This window comes from Euprymna scolopes, chromosome 18, assembly GCF_053919585.1.
Source record: "Euprymna scolopes isolate OS-2025 chromosome 18, ASM5391958v1, whole genome shotgun sequence".
Taxonomy (NCBI): Eukaryota; Metazoa; Mollusca; class Cephalopoda; order Sepiida; family Sepiolidae; genus Euprymna; species Euprymna scolopes.
Genome location: NC_136499.1, coordinates 80859399 through 80885939, shown reverse-complemented (window position 1 = coordinate 80885939; position 26541 = coordinate 80859399). Strand labels below are relative to the sequence as shown.

General features: G+C 27.1%; 1 protein-coding gene and 1 long non-coding RNA gene across 18 annotated transcripts in view; one reads left to right on the top strand and one right to left on the bottom strand.

Moving 5' to 3' along the window:
• LOC145297666 (uncharacterized) overlaps positions 1 to 26541 on the bottom strand; it is a 1332115-nt gene that overhangs the window by 1162656 nt on the left and 142918 nt on the right. The window lies entirely within an intron of this gene.
• On the top strand, positions 1264 to 25776 carry LOC145297669 (uncharacterized). Of its 10 annotated transcripts, none has more exons than XR_013870301.1 (3): positions 1264 to 1297; positions 7479 to 8157; positions 9862 to 25776. It is a non-coding gene; the product is annotated as an uncharacterized LOC145297669 (long non-coding RNA). The 10 variants fall into 10 exon arrangements; XR_013870302.1 differs by lacking the exon at positions 1264 to 1297 and having other exon boundaries at positions 4064 to 8157; positions 9862 to 10076; positions 11192 to 25776; XR_013870294.1 differs by lacking the exon at positions 1264 to 1297 and having other exon boundaries at positions 4064 to 8157; positions 9862 to 15152; positions 15952 to 25776.

Below are 26541 nucleotides of genomic sequence, written 5' to 3'. Positions count from 1 at the left end.
ACTTTGCTCTCGTACAAAAGTAAGACTCTATGAAATCATCTGTTTATAGATACTCCCTAAATGGTCCTGTGGCAATGGATTATATTTTTGGGCTCATGGACTTTAAGTGTCTGAGTGAGGAGCAATCCTCTGACACAAAACGTTGCAATCATCATCATCATATATAATAGTAATTATTAATTTAGACTTACACACACTAGGCAATCATCAGTGTAGAGTAACAATTTGTACTGGTAATATAAGATTATTTTGAATAGAAAAAAGAAAATATTATTACAAAGCAAAGCCTGGAAAAATAATGGATTACATAGAAAAATACTGGCATGAAAAGGTATATAACATCTTGTCCTTTTACTTTTCTAAGTTTAATTTTAACCATATTTCTTTTGATGATTGCATTTCTATGTGAAAAAGTGTGGAAACGAAACTAAAGAGTTTCAAATCTATGTTATGCTCTTGGATAACCCATTCGTTTTAGATGGAGGATAAATTATAAAACCATTAATGTGATAGTATCAGAATTCATAATTAGTGCCGATTCAAGGAGTCTTCATAGGGCTTTATCATGAGCAAGTTTAACTGTTTTGGTTTTTATGAAACTAAAAGAGTGGTTTTGGTGTGAAATATGGGCAAAATGTGCTTTCAGAGTATTGCTATTTTTTATATCTCTTTCATGTTCTGCCAGTTTTTTTTATATCTCTTTCATGTTCTGCAAGTTTTTTTATATCTCTTTCATGTTCTGCAAGTTTTTTTTACATCTCTTTCATGTTCTGCAAGTTTTTTTTATATCTCTTTCATGTTCTGCAAGTTTTTTTATATCTCTTTCATGTTCTGCAAGTTTTTTTTATATCTCTTTCATGTTCTGCAAGTTTTTTTATATCTCTTTCAATGTTCTGCAAGTTTTTTTATATCTCTTTCATGTTCTGCAAGTTTTTTTATATCTCTTTCATGTTCTGCAAGTTTTTTATATCTCTTTCATGTTCTGCAAGTTTTTTTATATCTCTTTCAATGTTCTGCAAGTTTTTTTTATATCTCTTTCATGTTCTGCAAGTTTTTTTATATCTCTTTCAATGTTCTGCAAGTTTTTTTTATATCTCTTTCATGTTCTGCAAGTTTTTTTTATATCTCTTTCATGTGCTGCAAGTTTTTTTTATATCTCTTTCAATGTTCTGCAAGTTTTTTTTATATCTCTTTCATGTTCTGCAAGTTTTTTTTATATCTCTTTCATGTTCTGCAAGTTTTTTTATATCTCTTTCATGTTCTGCAAGTTTTTTTATATCTCTTTCATGTTCTGCCAGTTTTTATATATCTCTTTCATGTTCTGCAAGTTTGTTTTTTTTATATCTCTTTCATGTTCTGCAAGTTTTTTTATATCTCTTTCACGTTCTGCAAGTTTTTTTTATATCTCTTTCATGTTCTGCAAGTTTTTTTATATCTCTTTCATGTTCTGCAAGTTTTTTTATATCTCTTTCATGTTCTGCAAGTTTTTTTATATCTCTTTCATGTTCTGCAAGTTTTTTTATATCTCTTTCAATGTTCTGCAAGTTTTTTTATATCTCTTTCATGTTCTGCAAGTTTTTTTATATCTCTTTCATGTTCTGCAAGTTTTTTATATCTCTTTCATGTTCTGCAAGTTTTTTTATATCTCTTTCAATGTTCTGCAAGTTTTTTTTATATCTCTTTCATGTTCTGCAAGTTTTTTTATATCTCTTTCAATGTTCTGCAAGTTTTTTTATATCTCTTTCATGTTCTGCAAGTTTTTTTTATATCTCTTTCATGTTCTGCAAGTTTTTTTTATATCTCTTTCAATGTTCTGCAAGTTTTTTTTATATCTCTTTCATGTTCTGCAAGTTTTTTTTATATCTCTTTCATGTTCTGCAAGTTTTTTTATATCTCTTTCATGTTCTGCAAGTTTTTTTATATCTCTTTCATGTTCTGCAAGTTTTTATATATCTCTTTCATGTTCTGCAAGTTTGTTTTTTTTATATCTCTTTCATGTTCTGCAAGTTTTTTTATATCTCTTTCACGTTCTGCAAGTTTTTTTTATATCTCTTTCATGTTCTGCAAGTTTTTTTATATCTCTTTCATGTTCTGCAAGTTTTTTTATATCTCTTTCATGTTCTGCAAGTTTTTTTATATCTCTTTCATGTTCTGCAAGTTTTTTTATATCTCTCTCATGTTCTGCAAGTTTTTTTTATATCTCTTCCATGTTCTGCAAGTTTTTTTTCATATCTCTTTCATGTTCTGCAAGTTTTTTTTTTATATCTCTTTCATGTTCTGCAAGTTTTTTTTATATCTCTTTCATGTTCTGCAAGTTTTTTTTCATATCTCTTTCATGTTCTGCAAGTCTTTTTTTATATCTCTTTCATGTTCTGCAAGTTTTTTTTTTATATCTCTTTCATGTTCTGCAAGTTTTTTTATATCTCTTTCATGTTCTGCAAGTTTTTTTTATATCTCTTTCATGTTCTGCAAGTTTTTTTATATCTCTTTCATGTTCTGCAAGTTTTTTTATATCTCTTTCATGTTCTGCAAGTTTTTTATATCTCTTTCATGTTCTGCAAGTTTTTTTATATCTCTTTCAATGTTCTGCAAGTTTTTTTTATATCTCTTTCATGTTCTGCAAGTTTTTTTATATCTCTTTCAATGTTCTGCGAGTTTTTTTATATCTCTTTCATGTTCTGCAAGTTTTTTTTATATCTCTTTCATGTTCTGCAAGTTTTTTTTATATCTCTTTCATGTTCTGCAAGTTTTTTTATATCTCTTTCATGTTCTGCAAGTTTTTTTATATCTCTTTCATGTTCTGCAAGTTTTTTTTTTTTATATCTCTTTCATGTTCTGCAAGTTTTTTTATATCTCTTTCATGTTCTGCAAGTTTTTTTATATCTCTTTCACGTTCTGCAAGTTTTTTTATATCTCTTTCATGTTCTGCAAGTTTTTTTATATCTCTTTCATGTTCTGCAAGTTTTTTTATATCTCTTTCATGTTCTGCAAGTTTTTTTATATCTCTTTCATGTTCTGCAAGTTTTTTTATATCTCTTTCATGTTCTGCAAGTTTTTTTTATATCTCTTTCATGTTCTGCAAGTTTTTTTATATCTCTTTCAATGTTCTGCAAGTTTTTTTTATATCTCTTTCATGTTCTGCAAGTTTTTTTTATATCTCTTTCATGTTCTGCAAGTTTTTTTTTATATCTCTTTCATGTTCTGCAAGTTTTTTTTATATCTCTTTCATGTTCTGCAAGTTTTTTTATATCTCTTTCATGTTCTGCAAGTTTTTTTTATATCTCTTTCATGTTCTGCAAGTTTTTTTTATATCTCTTTCATGTTCTGCAAGTTTTTTTATATCTCTTTCAATGTTCTGCAAGTTTTTTTTATATCTCTTTCATGTTCTGCAAGTTTTTTTTATATCTCTTTCATGTTCTGCAAGTTTTTTTTTATATCTCTTTCATGTTCTGCAAGTTTTTTTTATATCTCTTTCATGTTCTGCAAGTTTTTTTATATCTCTTTCATGTTCTGCAAGTTTTTTTTATATCTCTTTCATGTTCTGCAAGTTTTTTTTATATCTCTTTCATGTTCTGCAAGTTTTTTATATCTCTTTCATGTTCTGCAAGTTTTTTTATATCTCTTTCATGTTCTTCGAGTTTTTTTATATCTCTTTCATGTTCTTCAAGTTTTTTTATCATATCTCTTTCATGTTCTGCAAGTTTTTTTTATATCTCTTTCATGTTCTGCAAGTTTTTTTTATATCTCTTTCATGTTCTGCAAGTTTTTTTTATATCTCTTTCATGTTCTGCAAGTTTTTTTTATATCTCTTTCATGTTCTGCAAGTTTTTTTTTATATCTCTTTCATGTTCTGCAAGTTTTTTTTATATCTCTTTCATGTTCTGCAAGTTTTTTTTATATCTCTTTCATGTTCTGCAAGTTTTTTTATATCTCTTTCATGTTCTGCAAGTTTTTTTATATCTCTTTCATGTTCTGCAAGTTTTTTATATCTCTTTCATGTTCTGCAAGTTTTTTTATATCTCTTTCAATGTTCTGCAAGTTTTTTTTATATCTCTTTCATGTTCTGCAAGTTTTTTTTATATCTCTTTCAATGTTCTGCAAGTTTTTTTATATCTCTTTCATGTTCTGCAAGTTTTTTTTATATCTCTTTCATGTTCTGCAAGTTTTTTTTATATCTCTTTCATGTTCTGCAAGTTTTTTTATATCTCTTTCATGTTCTGCAAGTTTTTTTATATCTATTTCATGTTCTGCAAGTTTTTTTTTTTTTATATCTCTTTCATGTTCTGCAAGTTTTTTTATATCTCTTTCATGTTCTGCAAGTTTTTTTTATATCTCTTTCATGTTCTGCAAGTTTTTTTATATCTCTTTCATGTTCTGCAAGTTTTTTTATATCTCTTTCATGTTCTGCAAGTTTTTTTATATCTCTTTCATGTTCTGCAAGTTTTTTTTATATCTCTTTCATGTTCTGCAAGTTTTTTTATATCTCTTTCAATGTTCTGCAAGTTTTTTTATATCTCTTTCATGTTCTGCAAGTTTTTTTATATCTCTTTCATGTTCTGCAAGTTTTTTTATATCTCTTTCATGTTCTGCAAGTTTTTTTTATATCTCTTCCATGTTCTGCAAGTTTTTTTTCATATCTCTTTCATGTTCTGCAAGTTTTTTTTTTATATCTCTTTCATGTTCTGCAAGTTTTTTTTATATCTCTTTCATGTTCTGCAAGTTTTTTTTCATATCTCTTTCATGTTCTGCAAGTCTTTTTTTATATCTCTTTCATGTTCTGCAAGTTTTTTTTTTTATATCTCTTTCATGTTCTGCAAGTTTTTTTATATCTCTTTCATGTTCTGCAAGTTTTTTTTATATCTCTTTCATGTTCTGCAAGTTTTTTTATATCTCTTTCATGTTCTGCAAGTTTTTTTATATCTCTTTCATGTTCTGCAAGTTTTTTATATCTCTTTCATGTTCTGCAAGTTTTTTTATATCTCTTTCAATGTTCTGCAAGTTTTTTTTATATCTCTTTCATGTTCTGCAAGTTTTTTTATATCTCTTTCAATGTTCTGCGAGTTTTTTTATATCTCTTTCATGTTCTGCAAGTTTTTTTTATATCTCTTTCATGTTCTGCAAGTTTTTTTTATATCTCTTTCATGTTCTGCAAGTTTTTTTATATCTCTTTCATGTTCTGCAAGTTTTTTTATATCTCTTTCATGTTCTGCAAGTTTTTTTTTTTTTATATCTCTTTCATGTTCTGCAAGTTTTTTTATATCTCTTTCATGTTCTGCAAGTTTTTTTATATCTCTTTCACGTTCTGCAAGTTTTTTTATATCTCTTTCATGTTCTGCAAGTTTTTTATATCTCTTTCATGTTCTGCAAGTTTTTTTATATCTCTTTCATGTTCTGCAAGTTTTTTTATATCTCTTTCATGTTCTGCAAGTTTTTTTATATCTCTTTCATGTTCTGCAAGTTTTTTTTATATCTCTTTCATGTTCTGCAAGTTTTTTTATATCTCTTTCAATGTTCTGCAAGTTTTTTTTATATCTCTTTCATGTTCTGCAAGTTTTTTTTATATCTCTTTCATGTTCTGCAAGTTTTTTTTTATATCTCTTTCATGTTCTGCAAGTTTTTTTTATATCTCTTTCATGTTCTGCAAGTTTTTTTATATCTCTTTCATGTTCTGCAAGTTTTTTTTATATCTCTTTCATGTTCTGCAAGTTTTTTTTATATCTCTTTCATGTTCTGCAAGTTTTTTATATCTCTTTCATGTTCTGCAAGTTTTTTTATATCTCTTTCATGTTCTTCAAGTTTTTTTATATCTCTTTCATGTTCTTCAAGTTTTTTTATCATATCTCTTTCATGTTCTGCAAGTTTTTTTTATATCTCTTTCATGTTCTGCAAGTTTTTTTTATATCTCTTTCATGTTCTGCAAGTTTTTTTTATATCTCTTTCATGTTCTGCAAGTTTTTTTTATATCTCTTTCATGTTCTGCAAGTTTTTTTTTATATCTCTTTCATGTTCTGCAAGTTTTTTTTATATCTCTTTCATGTTCTGCAAGTTTTTTTTATATCTCTTTCATGTTCTGCAAGTTTTTTTATATCTCTTTCATGTTCTGCAAGTTTTTTTATATCTCTTTCATGTTCTGCAAGTTTTTTATATCTCTTTCATGTTCTGCAAGTTTTTTTTATATCTCTTTCATGTTCTGCAAGTTTTTTTTATATCTCTTTCATGTTCTGCAAGTTTTTTTATATCTCTTTCATGTTCTGCAAGTTTTTTTATATCTATTTCATGTTCTGCAAGTTTTTTTTTTTTTATATCTCTTTCATGTTCTGCAAGTTTTTTTATATCTCTTTCATGTTCTGCAAGTTTTTTTTATATCTCTTTCATGTTCTGCAAGTTTTTTTATATCTCTTTCATGTTCTGCAAGTTTTTTTATATCTCTTTCATGTTCTGCAAGTTTTTTTATATCTCTTTCATGTTCTGCAAGTTTTTTTTATATCTCTTTCATGTTCTGCAAGTTTTTTTATATCTATTTCATGTTCTGCAAGTTTTTTTTTTTTTATATCTCTTTTATGTTCTGCAAGTTTTTTTATATCTCTTTCATGTTCTGCAAGTTTTTTTTATATCTCTTTCATGTTCTGTAAGTTTTTTTTATATCTCTTTCATGTTCTGCAAGTTTTTTATATCTCTTTCATGTTCTGCAAGTTTTTTTATATCTCTTTCATGTTCTTCAAGTTTTTTTATATCTCTTTCATGTTCTTCAAGTTTTTTTATCATATCTCTTTCATGTTCTGCAAGTTTTTTTTTATATCTCTTTCATGTTCTGCAAGTTTTTTTTATATCTCTTTCATGTTCTGCAAGTTTTTTTTTATATCTCTTTCATGTTCTGCAAGTTTTTTTTATATCTCTTTCATGTTCTGCAAGTTTTTTTTTATATCTCTTTCATGTTCTGCAAGTTTTTTTTATATCTCTTTCATGTTCTGCAAGATTTTTTTCATATCTCTTTCATGTTCTGCAAGTTTTTTTTTATATCTCTTTCATGTTCTGCAAGTTTTTTTTATATCTCTTTCATGTTCTGCAAGTTTTTTTTTATATCTCTTTCATGTTCTGCAAGTTTTTTTTTATATCTCTTTCATGTTCTGCAAGTTTTTTTTGTATCTCTTTTATGTTCTGCAAGTTTTTTTATATCTCTTTCATGTTCTGCAAGTTTTTTTTATATCTCTTTCATGTTCTGCAAGTTTTTTTTTATATCTCTTTCATGTTCTGCAAGTTTTTTTTATATCTCTTTCATGTTCTGCATGTTTTTTTTCATATCTCTTTCATGTTCTGCAAGTTTTTTTTTTATATCTCTTTCATGTTCTGCAGGTTTTTTTATATCTCTTTCATGTTCTGCAAGTTTTTTTTATATCTCTTTCATGTTCTGCAAGTTTTTTTTTATATCTCTTTCATGTTCTGCAAGTTTTTTTTATATCTCTTTCATGTTCTGCAAGTTTTTTTTATATCTCTTTCATGTTCTGCAAGTTTTTTTACATCTCTTTCATGTTCTGCAAGTTTTTTTTTATCCCTTTCATGTTCTGCCAGTTTTTTTATATCTCTTTCATGTTCTGCAAGTTTTTTTATATCTCTTTCAATGTTCTGCAAGTTTTTTTTATATCTCTTTCATGTTCTGCAAGTTTTTTTACATCTCTTTCATGTTCTGCAAGTTTTTTTTTATATCTCTTTTATGTTCTGCAAGTTTTTTTATATCTCTTTCATGTTCTGCAAGTTTTTTATTTCTCTTTCATGTTCTGCAAGTTTTTTTATATCTCTCTCATGTTCTGCAAGTTTTTTTTATATCTCTTCCATGTTCTGCAAGTTTTTTTTCATATCTCTTTCATGTTCTGCAAGTTTTTTTTTTATATCTCTTCCATGTTCTGCAAGTTTTATTTATATCTCTTTCATGTTCTGCAAGTTTTTTTTCATATCTCTTTCATGTTCTGCAAGTCTTTTTTTATATCTCTTTCATGTTCTGCAAGTTTTTTTTTTATATCTCTTTCATGTTCTGCAAGTTTTTTTATATCTCTTTCATGTTCTGCAAGTTTTTTTATATCTCTTTCATGTTCTGCAAGTTTTTTTTACATCTCTTTCATGTTCTGCAAGTTTTTTTTATATCTCTTTCATGTTCTGCAAGTTTTTTTATATCTCTTTCATGTTCTGCAAGTTTTTTTATATCTCTTTCATGTTCTGCAAGTTTTTTTATATCTCTTTCAATGTTCTGCAAGTTTTTTTATATCTCTTTCATGTTCTGCAAGTTTTTTTTATATCTCTTTCATGTTCTGCAAGTTTTTTTTATATCTCTTTCAATGTTCTGCAAGTTTTTTTTATATCTCTTTCATGTTCTGCAAGTTTTTTTTATATCTCTTTCATGTTCTGCAAGTTTTTTTATATCTCTTTCATGTTCTGCAAGTTTTTTTATATCTCTTTCATGTTCTGCAAGTTTTTATATATCTCTTTCATGTTCTGCAAGTTTGTTTTTTTTATATCTCTCTCATGTTCTGCAAGTTTTTTATATCTCTTTCACGTTCTGCAAGTTTTTTTTATATCTCTTTCATGTTCTGCAAGTTTTTTTATATCTCTTTCATGTTCTTCAAGTTTTTTTATATCTCTTTCATGTTCTGCAAGTTTTTTTATATCTCTTTCATGTTCTGCAAGTTTTTTTATATCTCTTTCATGTTCTGCAAGTGTTTTTATATCTCTTTCATGTTCTGCAAGTTTTTTTTATATCTCTTTCATGTTCTGCAAGTTTTTTTATATCTCTTTCAATGTTCTGCAAGTTTTTTTTATATCTCTTTCATGTTCTGCAAGTTTTTTTTTATATCTCTTTCATGTTCTGCAAGTTTTTTTTATATCTCTTTCATGTTCTGCAAGTTTTTTTATATCTCTTTCATGTTCTGCAAGTTTTTTTTATATCTCTTTCATGTTCTGCAAGTTTTTTTTATATCTCTTTCATGTTCTGCAAGTTTTTTATATCTCTTTCATGTTCTGCAAGTGTTTTTTATATCTCTTTCATGTTCTGCAAGTTTTTTTATATCTCTTTCATGTTCTTCAAGTTTGTTTTTCATATCTCTTTCATGTTCTGCAAGTTTTTTTTTATATCTCTTTCATGTTCTGCAAGTTTTTTTTGTATCTCTTTCATGTTCTGCAAGTTTTGTTTTATATCTCTTTCATGTTCTGCAAGTTTTTTTTTATATCTCTTTCAATGTTCTGCAAGTTTTTTTATATCTCTTTCATGTTCTGCAAGTTTTTTTTTTATATCTCTTTCATGTTCTGCAAGTTTTTTTTATATCTCTTTCAATGTTCTGCAAGTTTTTTTTATATCTCTTCCATGTTCTGCAAGTTTTTTTTCATATCTCTTTCATGTTCTGCAAGTTTTTTTTTTATATCTCTTTCATGTTCTGCAAGTTTTTTTTATATCTCTTTCATGTTCTGCAAGTTTTTTTTCATATCTCTTTCATGTTCTGCAAGTCTTTTTTTATATCTCTTTCATGTTCTGCAAGTTTTTTTTTTATATCTCTTTCATGTTCTGCAAGTTTTTTTATATCTCTTTCATGTTCTGCAAGTTTTTTTTATATCTCTTTCATGTTCTGCAAGTTTTTTTATATCTCTTTCATGTTCTGCAAGTTTTTTTATATCTCTTTCATGTTCTGCAAGTTTTTTATATCTCTTTCATGTTCTGCAAGTTTTTTTATATCTCTTTCAATGTTCTGCAAGTTTTTTTTATATCTCTTTCATGTTCTGCAAGTTTTTTTATATCTCTTTCAATGTTCTGCAAGTTTTTTTATATCTCTTTCATGTTCTGCAAGTTTTTTTTATATCTCTTTCATGTTCTGCAAGTTTTTTTTTATATCTCTTTCATGTTCTGCAAGTTTTTTTTTTATATCTCTTTCATGTTCTGCAAGTTTTTTTTATATCTCTTTCATGTTCTGCAAGTTTTTTTATATCTCTTTCATGTTCTGCAAGTTTTTTTATATCTCTTTCATGTTCTGCAAGTTTTTTTTATATCTCTTTCATGTTCTGCAAGTTTTTTATATCTCTTTCATGTTCTGCAAGTTTTTTTATATCTCTTTCATGTTCTTCAAGTTTTTTTATATCTCTTTCATGTTCTTCAAGTTTTTTTATCATATCTCTTTCATGTTCTGCAAGTTTTTTTTTATATCTCTTTCATGTTCTGCAAGTTTTTTTTATATCTCTTTCATGTTCTGCAAGTTTTTTTTTATATCTCTTTCATGTTCTGCAAGTTTTTTTTATATCTCTTTCATGTTCTGCAAGTTTTTTTTTATATCTCTTTCATGTTCTGCAAGTTTTTTTTATATCTCTTTCATGTTCTGCAAGTTTTTTTATATCTCTTTCATGTTCTGCAAGTTTTTTTATATCTCTTTCATGTTCTGCAAGTTTTTTATATCTCTTTCATGTTCTGCAAGTTTTTTTATATCTCTTTCAATGTTCTGCAAGTTTTTTTTATATCTCTTTCATGTTCTGCAAGTTTTTTTATATCTCTTTACATGTTCTGCAAGTTTTTTTATATCTCTTTCATGTTCTGCAAGTTTTTTTTATATCTCTTTCATGTTCTGCAAGTTTTTTTTATATCTCTTTCATGTTCTGCAAGTTTTTTTATATCTCTTTCATGTTCTGCAAGTTTTTTTATATCTATTTCATGTTCTGCAAGTTTTTTTTTTTATCTCTTTCATGTTCTGCAAGTTTTTTTATATCTCTTTCATGTTCTGCAAGTTTTTTTTTATATCTCTTTCATGTTCTGCAAGTTTTTTTTGTATCTCTTTTATGTTCTGCAAGTTTTTTTATATCTCTTTCATGTTCTGCAAGTTTTTTTTATATCTCTTTCATGTTCTGCAAGTTTTTTTTATATCTCTTTCATGTTCTGCAAGTTTTTTTTATATCTCTTTCATGTTCTGCATGTTTTTTTTCATATCTCTTTCATGTTCTGCAAGTTTTTTTTTTATATCTCTTTCATGTTCTGCAGGTTTTTTTATATCTCTTTCATGTTCTGCAAGTTTTTTTTATATCTCTTTCATGTTCTGCAAGTTTTTTTTTATATCTCTTTCATGTTCTGCAAGTTTTTTTTATATCTCTTTCATGTTCTGCAAGTTTTTTTTATATCTCTTTCATGTTCTGCAAGTTTTTTTACATCTCTTTCATGTTCTGCAAGGTTTTTTTTATATCTCTTTCATGTTCTGCCAGTTTTTTTATATCTCTTTCATGTTCTGCAAGTTTTTTTATATCTCTTTCAATGTTCTGCAAGTTTTTTTTATATCTCTTTCATGTTCTGCAAGTTTTTTTACATCTCTTTCATGTTCTGCAAGTTTTTTTTTATATCTCTTTCATGTTCTGCAAGTTTTTTTATATCTCTTTCATGTTCTGCAAGTTTTTTTATTTCTCTTTCATGTTCTGCAAGTTTTTTTATATCTCTCTCATGTTCTGCAAGTTTTTTTTATATCTCTTCCATGTTCTGCAAGTTTTTTTTCATATCTCTATCATGTTCTGCAAGTTTTTTTTTTATATCTCTTTCATGTTCTGCAAGTTTTATTTATATCTCTTTCATGTTCTGCAAGTTTTTTTTCATATCTCTTTCATGTTCTGCAAGTCTTTTTTTATATCTCTTTCATGTTCTGCAAGTTTTTTTTTTATATCTCTTTCATGTTCTGCAAGTTTTTTTATATCTCTTTCATGTTCTGCAAGTTTTTTTATATCTCTTTCATGTTCTGCAAGTTTTTTTTACATCTCTTTCATGTTCTGCAAGTTTTTTTTATATCTCTTTCATGTTCTGCAAGTTTTTTTATATCTCTTTCATGTTCTGCAAGTTTTTTTATATCTCTTTCATGTTCTGCAAGTTTTTTTATATCTCTTTCAATGTTCTGCAAGTTTTTTTATATCTCTTTCATGTTCTGCAAGTTTTTTTATATCTCTTTCATGTTCTGCAAGTTTTTTATATCTCTTTCATGTTCTGCAAGTTTTTTTATATCTCTTTCAATGTTCTGCAAGTTTTTTTTATATCTCTTTCATGTTCTGCAAGTTTTTTTATATCTCTTTCAATGTTCTGCAAGTTTTTTTATATCTCTTTCATGTTCTGCAAGTTTTTTTTATATCTCTTTCATGTTCTGCAAGTTTTTTTTATATCTCTTTCAATGTTCTGCAAGTTTTTTTTATATCTCTTTCATGTTCTGCAAGTTTTTTTTATATCTCTTTCATGTTCTGCAAGTTTTTTTATATCTCTTTCATGTTCTGCAAGTTTTTTTATATCTCTTTCATGTTCTGCAAGTTTTTATATATCTCTTTCATGTTCTGCAAGTTTGTTTTTTTTATATCTCTTTCATGTTCTGCAAGTTTTTTTATATCTCTTTCACGTTCTGCAAGTTTTTTTTATATCTCTTTCATGTTCTGCAAGTTTTTTTATATCTCTTTCATGTTCTGCAAGTTTTTTTATATCTCTTTCATGTTCTGCAAGTTTTTTTATATCTCTTTCATGTTCTGCAAGTTTTTTTATATCTCTTTCATGTTCTGCAAGTGTTTTTATATCTCTTTCATGTTCTGCAAGTTTTTTTTATATCTCTTTCAGGTTCTGCAAGTTTTTTTATATCTCTTTCAATGTTCTGCAAGTTTTTTTTATATCTCTTTCATGTTCTGCAAGTTTTTTTTTATATCTCTTTCATGTTCTGCAAGTTTTTTTTTATATCTCTTTCATGTTCTGCAAGTTTTTTTTATATCTCTTTCATGTTCTGCAAGTTTTTTTATATCTCTTTCATGTTCTGCAAGTTTTTTTTATATCTCTTTCATGTTCTGCAAGTTTTTTTTATATCTCTTTCATGTTCTGAAAGTTTTTTATATCTCTTTCATGTTCTGCAAGTGTTTTTTATATCTCTTTCATGTTCTGCAAGTTTTTTTATATCTCTTTCATGTTCTTCAAGTTTGTTTTTCATATCTCTTTCATGTTCTGCAAGTTTTTTTTTATATCTCTTTCATGTTCTGCAAGTTTTTTTTGTATCTCTTTCATGTTCTGCAAGTTTTTTTTATATCTCTTTCAAGTTCTGCAAGGTTTTTTTTATATCTCTTTCAATGTTCTGCAAGTTTTTTTATATCTCTTTCATGTTCTGCAAGTTTTTTTTTATATCTCTTTCATGTTCTGCAAGTTTTTTTTATATCTCTTTCAATGTTCTGCAAGTTTTTTTATATCTCTTTCATGTTCTGCAAGTTTTTTTTATATCTCTTTCATGTTCTGCAAGTTTTTTTATATCTCTTTCATGTACTGCAAGTTTTTTTATATCTCTTTCATGTTCTGCAAGTTTTTATATATCTCTTTCATGTTCTGCAAGTTTTTTTTTTATATCTCTTTCATGTTCTGCAAGTTTTTTTATATCTCTTTCATGTTCTGCAAGTTTTTTTATATCTCTTTCACGTTCTGCAAGTTTTTTTATATCTCTTTCATGTTCTGCAAGTTTTTTTATATCTCTTTCATGTTCTGCAAGTTTTTTTATATCTCTTTCATGTTCTGCAAGTTTTTTTTATATCTCTTTCATGTTCTGCAAGTGTTTTTATATCTCTTTCATGTTCTGCAAGTTTTTTTTATATCTCTTTCATGTTCTGCAAGTTTTTTTATATCTCTTTCAATGTTCTGCAAGTTTTTTTTTATATCTCTTTCATGTTCTGCAAGTTTTTTTATATCTCTTTCATGTTCTTCAAGTTTTTTTTTCATATCTCTTTCATGTTCTGCAAGTTTTTTTTTATATCTCTTTCATGTTCTGCAAGTTTTTTTTATATCTCTTTCATGTTCTGCAAGTTTTTTTTATATCTCTTTCATGTTCTGCAAGTTTTTTTTATATCTCTTTCATGTTCTGCAAGTTTTTTTATATCTCTTTCATGTTCTGCAAGTTTTTTTTTATATCTCTTTCATGTTTGGCAAGTTTTTTTTATATCTCTTTCATGTTCTGCAAGTTTTTTTTTGTATCTCTTTCATGTTCTGCAAGTTTTTTTTATATCTCTTTCATGTTCTGCAAGTTTTTTTTTATATCTCTTTCATGTTCTGCAAGTTTTTTTTATATCTCTTTCATGTTCTGCAAGTTTTTTTTATATCTCTTTCATGTTCTGCCAGTTTTTTTATATCTCTTTCATGTTCTGCAAGTTTTTTTATATCTCTTTCAATGTTCTGCAAGTTTTTTTTATATCTCTTTTATGTTCTGCAAGTTTTTTTATATCTCTTTCAATGTTCTGCAAGTTTTTTTATATCTCTTTCATGTTCTGCAAGTTTTTTTTTATATCTCTTTCATGTTCTGCAAGTTTTTTTATATCTCTTTCAATGTTCTGCAAGTTTTTTTATATCTCTTTCATGTTCTTCAAGTTTTTTTTTTATATCTCTTTCATGTTCTGCAAGTTTTTTTATATCTCTTTCAATGTTCTGCAAGTTTTTTTACATCTCTTTCATGTTCTGCAAGTTTTTTTATATCTCTTTCATGTTCTTCAAGTTTTTTTTTCATATCTCTTTCATGTTCTGCAAGTTTTTTTTATATCTCTTTCATGTTCTGCAAGTTTTTTTTTATATCTCTTTCATGTTCTGCAAGTTTTTTTTATATGTCTTTCATGTTCTGCAAGGTTTTTTTTATATCTCTTTCATGTTCTGCAAGTTTTTTTATATCTCTTTCATGTTCTGCAATTTTTTTATATCTCTTTCAATGTTCTGCAAGTTTTTTTTATATCTCTTTTATGTTCTGCAAGTTTTTTTATATCTCTTTCAATGTTCTGCAAGTTTTTTTATATCTCTTTCATGTTCTGCAAGTTTTTTTTTATATCTCTTTCATGTTCTGCAAGTTTTTTTATATCTCTTTCAATGTTCTGCAAGTTTTTTTATATCTCTTTCATGTTCTGCAATTTTTTTTTTTATATCTCTTTCATGTTCTGCAAGTTTTTTTATATCTCTTTCAATGTTCTGCAAGTTTTTTTACATCTCTTTCATGTTCTGCAAGTTTTTTTATATCTCTTTCATGTTCTTCAAGTTTTTTTTTCATATCTCTTTCATGTTCTGCAAGTTTTTTTTATATCTCTTTCATGTTCTGCAAGTTTTTTTTATATCTCTTTCATGTTCTGCAAGTTTTTTTTATATGTCTTTCATGTTCTGCAAGGTTTTTTTTATATCTCTTTCATGTTCTGCAAGTTTTTTTATATCTCTTTCAATGTTCTGCAAGTTTTTTTATATCTCTTTCATGTTCTGCAAGTTTTTTTTACATCTCTTTCATGTTCTGCAAGTTTTTTTTATATCTCTTTCATGTTCTGCAAGTTTTTTTTATATCTCTTTCATGTTCTGCAAGTTTTTTTATATCTCTTTCATGTTCTGCAAGTTTTTTTTATATCTCTTTCAATGTTCTGCAAGTTTCTTTATATCTCTTTCATGTTCTGCAAGTTTTTTTATATCTCTTTCATGTTCTGCAAGGTTTTTTATATCTCTTTCATGTTCTGCAAGTTTTTTTATATCTCTTTCAATGTTCTGCAAGTTTTTTTTATATCTCTTTCATGTTCTGCAAGTTTTTTTATATCTCTTTCAATGTTCTGCAAGTTTTTTCATATCTCTTTCATGTTCTGCAAGTTTTTTTATATCTCTTTCATGTTCTGCAAGTTTTTTTTATATCTCTTTCAATGTTCTGCAAGTTTTTTTATATCTCTTTCATGTTCTGCAAGTTTTTTTTATATCTCTTTCATGTTCTGCAAGTTTTTTTATATCTCTTTTATGTTCTGCAAGTTTTTTTATATCTCTTTCATGTTCTGCAAGTTTTTTTATATCTCTTTCATGTTCTGCAAGTTTTTTTTTTTTATATCTCTTTCATTTTCTGCAAGTTTTTTTATATCTCTTTCATGTTCTGCAAGTTTTTTTATATCTCTTTCATGTTCTGCAAGTTTTTTTGTATCTCTTTTATGTTCTGCAAGGTTTTTTTTATATCTCTTTCATGTTCTGCAAGTTTTTTTATATCTCTTTCATGTTCTGCAAGTTTTTTTTTATATCTCTTTCATGTTCTGCAAGTTTTTTTTTATATCTCTTTCATGTTCTGCAAGTTTTTTTTTGTATCTCTTTCATGTTCTGCAAGTTTTTTTTTATATCTCTTTCATGTTCTGCAAGTTTTTTTTTATATCTCTTTCATGTTCTGCAAGTTTTTTGTATATCTCTTTCATGTTCTGCAAGTTTTTTTTATATCTCTTTCATGTTCTGCCAGTTTTTTTATATCTCTTTCATGTTCTGCAAGTTTTTTTATATCTCTTTCAATGTTCTGCAAGTTTTTTTTATATCTCTTTTATGTTCTGCAAGTTTTTTTATATCTCTTTCAATGTTCTGCAAGTTTTTTTATATCTCTTTCATGTTCTGCAAGTTTTTTTTTATATCTCTTTCATGTTCTGCAAGTGTTTTTATATCTCTTTCAATGTTCTGCAAGTTTTTTTATATCTCTTTCATGTTCTGCAAGTTTTTTTTTTATATCTCTTTCATGTTCTGCAAGTTTTTTTATATCTCTTTCAATGTTCTGCAAGTTTTTTTACATCTCTTTCATGTTCTGCAAGTTTTTTTATATCTCTTTCATGTTCTTCAAGTTTTTTTTTCATATCTCTTTCATGTTCTGCAAGTTTTTTTTATATCTCTTTCATGTTCTGCAAGTTTTTTTTTATATCTCTTTCATGTTCTGCAAGTTTTTTTTATATGTCTTTCATGTTCTGCAAGGTTTTTTTTATATCTCTTTCATGTTCTGCAAGTTTTTTTATATCTCTTTCATATTCTGCAAGTTTTTTTATATCTCTTTCATGTTCTGCAAGTTTTTTTTACATCTCTTTCATGTTCTGCAAGTTTTTTTTATATCTCTTTCATGTTCTGCAAGTTTTTTTATATCTCTTTCATGTTCTGCAAGTTTTTTTATATCTCTTTCATGTTCTGCAAGTTTTTTTTATATCTCTTTCAATGTTCTGCAAGTTTCTTTATATCTCTTTCATGTTCTGCAAGTTTTTTTATATCTCTTTCATGTTCTGCAAGGTTTTTTATATCTCTTTCATGTTCTGCAAGTTTTTTTATATCTCTTTCAATGTTCTGCAAGTTTTTTTTATATCTCTTTCATGTTCTGCAAGTTTTTTTATATCTCTCTCAATGTTCTGCAAGTTTTTTCATATCTCTTTCATGTTCTGCAAGTTTTTTTATATCTCTTTCATGTTCTGCAAGTTTTTTTTATATCTCTTTCAATGTTCTGCAAGTTTTTTTATATCTCTTTCATGTTCTGCAAGTTTTTTTTATATCTCTTTCATGTTCTGCAAGTTTTTTTATATCTCTTTTATGTTCTGCAAGTTTTTTTATATCTCTTTCATGTTCTGCAAGTTTTTTTATATCTCTTTCATGTTCTGCAAGTTTTTTTTTTTATATCTCTTTCATTTTCTGCAAGTTTTTTTATATCTCTTTCATGTTCTGCAAGTTTTTTTATATCTCTTTCATGTTCTGCAAGTTTTTTTATATCTCTTTCATGTTCTGCAAGTTTTTTTATATCTCTTTCATGTTCTGCAAGTTTTTTTATATCTCTTTCATGTTCTGCAAGTTTTTTTATATCTCTTTCATGTTCTGCAAGTTTTTTTATATCTCTTTCACGTTCTGCAAGTTTTTTTATATCTCTTTCATGTTCTGCAAGTTTTTTTTATATCTCTTTCATGTTCTGCAATTTTTTTTTTATCTCTTTCAATGTTCTGCAAGTTTTTTTTATATCTCTTTCATGTTCTGCACGTTTTTTTTTATATCTCTTTCATGTTCTGCAAGTTTTTTTTATATCTCTTTCATGTTCTGCAAGTTTTTTTTATATCTCTTTCATGTTCTGCAAGTTTTTTTTATATCTCTTTCATGTTCTGCAAGTTTTTTTTATATCTCTTTCATGTTCTGCAAGGTTTTTTTTATATCTCTTTCATGTTCTGCAAGTTTTTTTATATCTCTTTCATGTTCTGCAAGTTTTTTTTTATATCTCTTTCATGTTCTGCAAGTTTTTTTTTATATCTCTTTCATGTTCTGCAAGTTTTTTTTTGTATCTCTTTCATGTTCTGCAAGTTTTTTTTTATATCTCTTTCATGTTCTGCAAGTTTTTTTTTATATCTCTTTCATGTTCTGCGAGTTTTTTTTATATCTCTTTCATGTTCTGCAAGTTTTTTTTATATCTCTTTAATGTTCTGCCAGTTTTTTTATATCTCTTTCATGTTCTGCAAGTTTTTTTATATCTCTTTCAATGTTCTGCAAGTTTTTTTTATATCTCTTTTATGTTCTGCAAGTTTTTTTATAACTTTTTCAATGTTCTGCAAGTTTTTTTATATCTCTTTCATGTTCTGCACGTTTTTTTTTATATCTCTTTCATGTTCTGCAAGTTTTTTTATATCTCTTTCATGTTCTGCAAGTTTTTTTTATATCTCTTTCAATGTTCTGCAAGTTTTTTTTTTATATCTCTTTCATGTTCTGCAAGTTTTTTTATATCTCTTTCATGTTCTGCAAGGTTTTTTATATCTCTTTCATGTTCTGCAAGTTTTTTTATATCTCTTTCAATGTTCTGCAAGTTTTTTTTATATCTCTTTCATGTTCTGCAAGTTTTTTTATATCTCTTTCAATGTTCTGCAAGTTTTTTCATATCTCTTTCATGTTCTGCAAGTTTTTTTATATCTCTTTCATGTTCTGCAAGTTTTTTTTATATCTCTTTCAATGTTCTGCAAGTTTTTTTATATCTCTTTCATGTTCTGCAAGTTTTTTTTATATCTCTTTCATGTTCTGCAAGTTTTTTTATATCTCTTTTATGTTCTGCAAGTTTTTTTATATCTCTTTCATGTTCTGCAAGTTTTTTTATATCTCTTTCATGTTCTGCAAGTTTTTTTTTTTTTATATCTCTTTCATTTTCTGCAAGTTTTTTTATATCTCTTTCATGTTCTGCAAGTTTTTTTATATCTCTTTCATGTTCTGCAAGTTTTTTTGTATCTCTTTTATGTTCTGCAAGGTTTTTTTTATATCTCTTTCATGTTCTGCAAGTTTTTTTATATCTCTTTCATGTTCTGCAAGTTTTTTTTTATATCTCTTTCATGTTCTGCAAGTTTTTTTTTATATCTCTTTCATGTTCTGCAAGTTTTTTTTTGTATCTCTTTCATGTTCTGCAAGTTTTTTTTTATATCTCTTTCATGTTCTGCAAGTTTTTTTTTATATCTCTTTCATGTTCTGCAAGTTTTTTTATATCTCTTTCATGTTCTGCAAGTTTTTTTTATATCTCTTTCATGTTCTGCCAGTTTTTTTATATCTCTTTCATGTTCTGCAAGTTTTTTTATATCTCTTTCAATGTTCTGCAAGTTTTTTTTATATCTCTTTTATGTTCTGCAAGTTTTTTTATATCTCTTTCAATGTTCTGCAAGTTTTTTTATATCTCTTTCATGTTCTGCAAGTTTTTTTTTATATCTCTTTCATGTTCTGCAAGTGTTTTTATATCTCTTTCAATGTTCTGCAAGTTTTTTTATATCTCTTTCATGTTCTGCAAGTTTTTTTTTTATATCTCTTTCATGTTCTGCAAGTTTTTTTATATCTCTTTCAATGTTCTGCAAGTTTTTTTACATCTCTTTCATGTTCTGCAAGTTTTTTTATATCTCTTTCATGTTCTTCAAGTTTTTTTTTCATATCTCTTTCATGTTCTGCAAGTTTTTTTTATATCTCTTTCATGTTCTGCAAGTTTTTTTTTATATCTCTTTCATGTTCTGCAAGTTTTTTTTATATGTCTTTCATGTTCTGCAAGGTTTTTTTTATATCTCTTTCATGTTCTGCAAGTTTTTTTATATCTCTTTCATATTCTGCAAGTTTTTTTATATCTCTTTCATGTTCTGCAAGTTTTTTTTACATCTCTTTCATGTTCTGCAAGTTTTTTTTATATCTCTTTCATGTTCTGCAAGTTTTTTTATATCTCTTTCATGTTCTGCAAGTTTTTTTATATCTCTTTCATGTTCTGCAAGTTTTTTTTATATCTCTTTCAATGTTCTGCAAGTTTCTTTATATCTCTTTCATGTTCTGCAAGTTTTTTTATATCTCTTTCATGTTCTGCAAGGTTTTTTATATCTCTTTCATGTTCTGCAAGTTTTTTTATATCTCTTTCAATGTTCTGCAAGTTTTTTTTATATCTCTTTCATGTTCTGCAAGTTTTTTTATATCTCTTTCAATGTTCTGCAAGTTTTTTCATATCTCTTTCATGTTCTTCAAGTTTTTTTATATCTCTTTCATGTTCTGCAAGTTTTTTTTATATCTCTTTCAATGTTCTGCAAGTTTTTTTATATCTCTTTCATGTTCTGCAAGTTTTTTTTATATCTCTTTCATGTTCTGCAAGTTTTTTTATATCTCTTTTATGTTCTGCAAGTTTTTTTATATCTCTTTCATGTTCTGCAAGTTTTTTTATATCTCTTTCATGTTCTGCAAGTTTTTTTTTTTATATCTCTTTCATTTTCTGCAAGTTTTTTTATATCTCTTTCATGTTCTGCAAGTTTTTTTATATCTCTTTCATGTTCTGCAAGTTTTTTTATATCTCTTTCATGTTCTGCAAGTTTTTTTATATCTCTTTCATGTTCTGCAAGTTTTTTTATATCTCTTTCATGTTCTGCAAGTTTTTTTATATCTCTTTCATGTTCTGCAAGTTTTTTTATATCTCTTTCACGTTCTGCAAGTTTTTTTATATCTCTTTCATGTTCTGCAAGTTTTTTTTATATCTCTTTCATGTTCTGCAAGTTTTTTTATATCTCTTTCAATGTTCTGCAAGTTTTTTTTATATCTCTTTCATGTTCTGCACGTTTTTTTTTATATCTCTTTCATGTTCTGCAAGTTTTTTTTATATCTCTTTCATGTTCTGCAAGTTTTTTTTTATATCTCTTTCATGTTCTGCAAGTTTTTTTTATATCTCTTCCATGTTCTGCAAGTTTTTTTTATATCTCTTTCATGTTCTGCAAGTTTTTTTTATATCTCTTTCATTTTCTGCAAGTATTTTTATATCTCTTTCATGTTCTGCAAGTTTTTTATATCTCTTTCATGTTCTGCAAGTTTTTTTATATCTCTTTCATGTTCTGCAAGTTTTTTTATATCTCTTTCATGTTCTTCAAGTTTTTTTTTCATATCTCTTTCATGTTCTGCAAGTTTTTTTTATATCTCTTTCATGTTCTGCAAGTTTTTTTTATATCTCTTTCATGTTCTGCAAGTTTTTTTTATATCTCTTTCATGTTCTGCAAGGTTTTTTTTATATCTCTTTCATGTTCTGCAAGTTTTTTTATATCTCTTTCATGTTCTGCAAGTTTTTTTTTATATCTCTTTCATGTTCTGCAAGTTTTTTTTTATATCTCTTTCATGTTCTGCAAGTTTTTTTTTGTATCTCTTTCATGTTCTGCAAGTTTTTTTTTATATCTCTTTCATGTTCTGCAAGTTTCTTTTTATATCTCTTTCATGTTCTGCGAGTTTTTTTTATATCTCTTTCATGTTCTGCAAGTTTTTTTTATATCTCTTTAATGTTCTGCCAGTTTTTTTATATCTCTTTCATGTTCTGCAAGTTTTTTTATATCTCTTTCAATGTTCTGCAAGTTTTTTTTATATCTCTTTTATGTTCTGCAAGTTTTTTTATAACTTTTTCAATGTTCTGCAAGTTTTTTTATATCTCTTTCATGTTCTGCAAGTTTTTTTTTATATCTCTTTCATGTTCTGCAAGTTTTTTTATATCTCTTTCAATGTTCTGCAAGTTTTTTTATATCTCTTTCATGTTCTGCAAGTTTTTTTTTTATATCTCTTTCATGTTCTGCAAGTTTTTTTATATCTCTTTCAATGTTCTGCAAGTTTTTTTACATCTCTTTCATGTTCTGCAAGTTTTTTTATATCTCTTTCATGTTCTTCAAGTTTTTTTTTCATATCTCTTTCATGTTCTGCAAGTTTTTTTTATATCTCTTTCATGTTCTGCAAGTTTTTTTTATATCTCTTTCATGTTCTGCAAGTTTTTTTTATATGTCTTTCATGTTCTGCAAGGTTTTTTTTATATCTCTTTCATGTTCTGCAAGTTTTTTTATATCTCTTTCATGTTCTGCAAGTTTTTTTTTATATCTCTTTCATGTTCTGCAAGTTTTTTTTTATATCTCTTTCATGTTCTGCAAGTTTTTTTTTGTATCTCTTTCATGTTCTGCAAGTTTTTTTTTATATCTCTTTCATGTTCTGCAAGTTTTTTTTTATATCTCTTTCATGTTCTGCAAGTTTTTTTTATATCTCTTTCATGTTCTGCAAGTTTTTTTTATATCTCTTTCATGTTCTGCCAGTTTTTTTATATCTCTTTCATGTTCTGCAAGTTTTTTTATATCTCTTTCAATGTTCTGCAAGTTTTTTTTATATCTCTTTTATGTTCTGCAAGTTTTTTTATATCTCTTTCAATGTACTGCAAGTTTTTTTTATATCTCTTTCATGTTCTGCAAGTTTTTTTTTTATATCTCTTTCATGTTCTGCAAGTTTTTTTATATCTCTTTCAATGTTCTGCAAGTTTTTTTACATCTCTTTCATGTTCTGCAAGTTTTTTTTATATCTCTTTCAATGTTTTGCAAGTTTTTTTATATCTCTTTCAATGTTCTGCAAGTTTTTTTATATCTCTTTCATGTTCTGCAAGTATTTTTACATCTCTTTCAATGTTCTGCAAGTTTTTTTTATATCTCTTTCATGTTCTGCAATTTTTTTTATATCTCTTTCATGTTCTGCAAGTTTTTTTTACATCTCTTTTATGTTCTGCAAGTTTTTTTTATATCTCTTTCATGTTCTGCAAGTTTTTTTTATATCTCTTTCAATGTTCTGCAAGTTTTTTTTTATATCTCTTTCATGTTCTGCAAGTTTTTTTTATATCTCTTTCAATGTTCTGCAAGTTTTTTTTTTATATCTCATTCATGTTCTGCAAGTTTTTTTTATATCTCTTTCAATGTTCTGCAAGTTTTTTTATATCTCTTTCATGTTCTGCAAGTTTTTTTATATCTCTTTCATGTTCTGCATGTTTTTTTTATATCTCTTTCAATGTTCTGCAAGTTTGTTTTATATCTCTTTCATGTTCTGCAAGATTTTTTTTATATCTCTTTCATGTTCTGCAAGTTTTTCTCTCAAATCTCGTCGGGTTTCTCCTACATGTATTTGACAGCAGCCATTGCAGTTCATTACAGGGGATGGTATATATTCCAGTGTTAGATGTGGGGTTTCTGGTAGGGTGCTTTCTGGTTTTCAATATATGAACTATAGTTAATGATGTGGTTTGTATCGTTTGTATTTCTAATTTGTTTAGGGTATTACAAATTGTAGTGTTGTTGGCATGAGTGGATATGAGAAAATGTGTATTTAATAGGGAAGTATTTGGTTTGTTATATTTATGCTTATTTGTATTAGAGAATATATTATTATTGCTTTTTCATTGCATTTGATATTAAATAAAGAGGATATTTTGATGCTTTTAGTGACCTTTTAATACGTTGGAGGTTTTGTCAAGACTAAAAGCATGTAAAAATAAACCGATTATCATGCCAGACTTTATTCTGTTATTAAGGTGTGAGTAAAAGTATATGTAGTCGTTTTTGTATGTTTTTCTGATGTACGTTTAATAGCAAATTACTTTTGGATTTTATAATGTGTATGTCTATAAATGGTAGGCAATTATTTTGTTTTGTTTTGTGAGGGAATCCCATTTTTTGTTTACAGAAAGTGTTATTAAATTGGAAATAGGTCATGCAGGTAATAAGTTTAATTATCTGTATTAGTGAAAAAGGTAAGCCTAAGTTAATTTTATTTAAGTGAATGTGCAGCAAGTTTAAGCACTTTTTTTGATGAGGCAATTAGTATATAAATAAAACTTTGTCCAAATCTATGTGTGAATTTATTATGTATTTCGGTATTTTTCTTTTGTTTAATAGGTCACCAGTGTTCTTTATATGTCTGTTGCTTATGGTATGGATGCTGGCAATGGTTCATGCGATTCTGTATGTGGCTTTGCCAATATTTGATATAATTGGGCGGAATTTTTTTCTGTTGTAGGGGGTTGTAGCTAATGCCTTAGATTCTCAAAAAAGGTGGGAGATTTGATGCTTTAGAAGATTAGCTGAAGATATTTTTCGATATAGTTTGGGAAAATATTTAAAGTTTTAAAGATTTAGGTAAACATGTTGGTATAATGTTTTCCTCAATCAAAAATATTGTCTGGTTGTTGTGGGAGTTTGTTGCATATAAAGTGTTTTTGTATATATGTAGGTTGGTGGGTTGTTTTTGTTTTACGGCATATCAACCCTGTCTAGATTATTTAATGCTGAATCCAGTTATTTTGGGAATACTATTTGATGTTGTATCCAGTTATTTTATATGAGATTTTTATTCTTCACGCTCTTTGTATTTTCAATCGTTAGTTCGTAGCTTTTGATTTGGTGTCTTTATAGTGGATTTTATCATTTTTGTTCTCTGTCTTGCAGAATATGGTTTGTTTTGCAATGGGAGGGGGAAAATAGTTACAGTATTATTGATCGGTACATTTGGAGTTGGAAAACCAGTCAGAAAGTGGGGGGGGATAGAAAGAGAAAGCGTAAATAGGAGGATGGAAAAGTGGGGAAAAGGCAGGTTGTTTTTGTTTTTGCAGAATATAAGGTTTTTTGGGGTTATATTTTTTGGAAGAGTCCTATTTCTTTAATGTAAGATAAGATTTTTCCGGTGTTGTTCTTTTTGAAGATCAATTTCTTTGTAGTTTTTTTTTTCTATTTTGTGAAAGATCTATGCAGATGTTTTACAGTAAGTGGTACTTGACAGGGAATGCATTTGGGTTGAGTTTCTCCTTTTAGAAGATAAGAATGCGTTAGGTGTGTGTGACCTATTCTAAGTTTTGTTAAAATGACATTTTGTTTTCTGTTTGTTTTTTGATGATCCCGCCTCCACTCTCCAAGTGTGGGTTTTATCTCTTCTCTTCTTCTATCTATCTATCTTCTTCTATCTTCTATTCTTTCTATCTTCTATTCTTCTATCTATCTATCTATCTATCTTCTTCTCTATATAAATAAAATGAACTCATTTTTTCCCCTCCGACTTTGACATTTATAGGACTGCGCCTGTATACATTTGGTGCAGCCGTATCAATCACAAACTGAATCGCGACATCTGTCGTATGTTATAGGCTTGTTAGCTGTCCAGTATCTTGCTGATCATAGTTTCCTATATTCTGTCTGGTGAGGGTCCAGAGGGTCCACTGTAAAAATCGGTTACATTTAATGGAAGTAGTAAAGTATACTCTCTCTAACAAATTCATCCTACCACCGCCACTCACTTACACCATTCCAGAACGTTCACAGGAGACATTTAAAACCGACCACCGGTTAGAATTTATCTAAAAACTGGTCTGGACTTACGCTGAAACGAACCACGGTTACTTTGCCATTGAATAGCATAAAACATAAATACAATTTATAAAGCATTTATTATAATAAAATTAGATTAAAACAGAAAACAATCCGTTACCTGGAATTGAATTCACAATTACATTACTTCGATTTCGTTATAACCCGCGTGGTTAGAGTTTAATGAAAACCTGGATTTACATTTACGTGAAATGCACCAAACTTATTTTCACAAACACAACTTCCGTTTTCCTCTTTCCTTTCGTTCTTTTATTTTCTTTCTTTCTTCGTAAGGACATGTTTTCGTTGCCATAGTAACAACTTTTTATCGACATTGTTTCACTGTTTATGCATATTGAAACAAAATACATTACTACACATTAATAAAATAATTTCCCAACTTCTTTTTTGGTTTGTAGTTTAATGTGTTGAATTAAACTTCTTTTCTTTTTTTTTCCATTATAATTTCTCATTACAACAATAGTTATCGACCCTGGTTCTTTGCCTGACAAACGACATCTGTCGGCGGTTCTTGAAACTAAATTACACGCATTCACTCCATGTTACTAACATGCAGAAGTGCCATTGGTGCCATACCTGTTATTGTAAATTAACACTCTTAGCTATTTCCGTAAAATGAGATTCTACTTTTTTAGGCGCATTTGCACCCTCCCCATGTTAAGAATGGCTTCTTAAATAATAACGTTATTACAGCACGAAAAAAACATTACACTTTAATCTTAGAAATACGATTTAAAATATAGCGCGGATCATCAGTGCACTGCACTAGCACCCATTTTCTTGCTAATAAATGTTTAGTAATTATTCTTCTTTTAATATTCATAAACAGTAAAAACGTCGGCATTTAAACATAAAATGCTATTAAAAAAGAAAATAACATTGTTAAACGTAAGTATTATTTCAATATTCAATAAGATATTATTAATAAATGTGTAGTAAAAAAAAAAAAAGATATTAATAAATGTTTAGTAATGTATTTTATTTCAATATTCATAAACATTAACGTTGTCATTTAAAAAGAGTAAGAAAAAACATCCGAGCAACGCCGGGTACCCCTGCTAGTATTGTATCATTTGTTATTTGTATTTTTATTCCATTGCCGGGTACCCC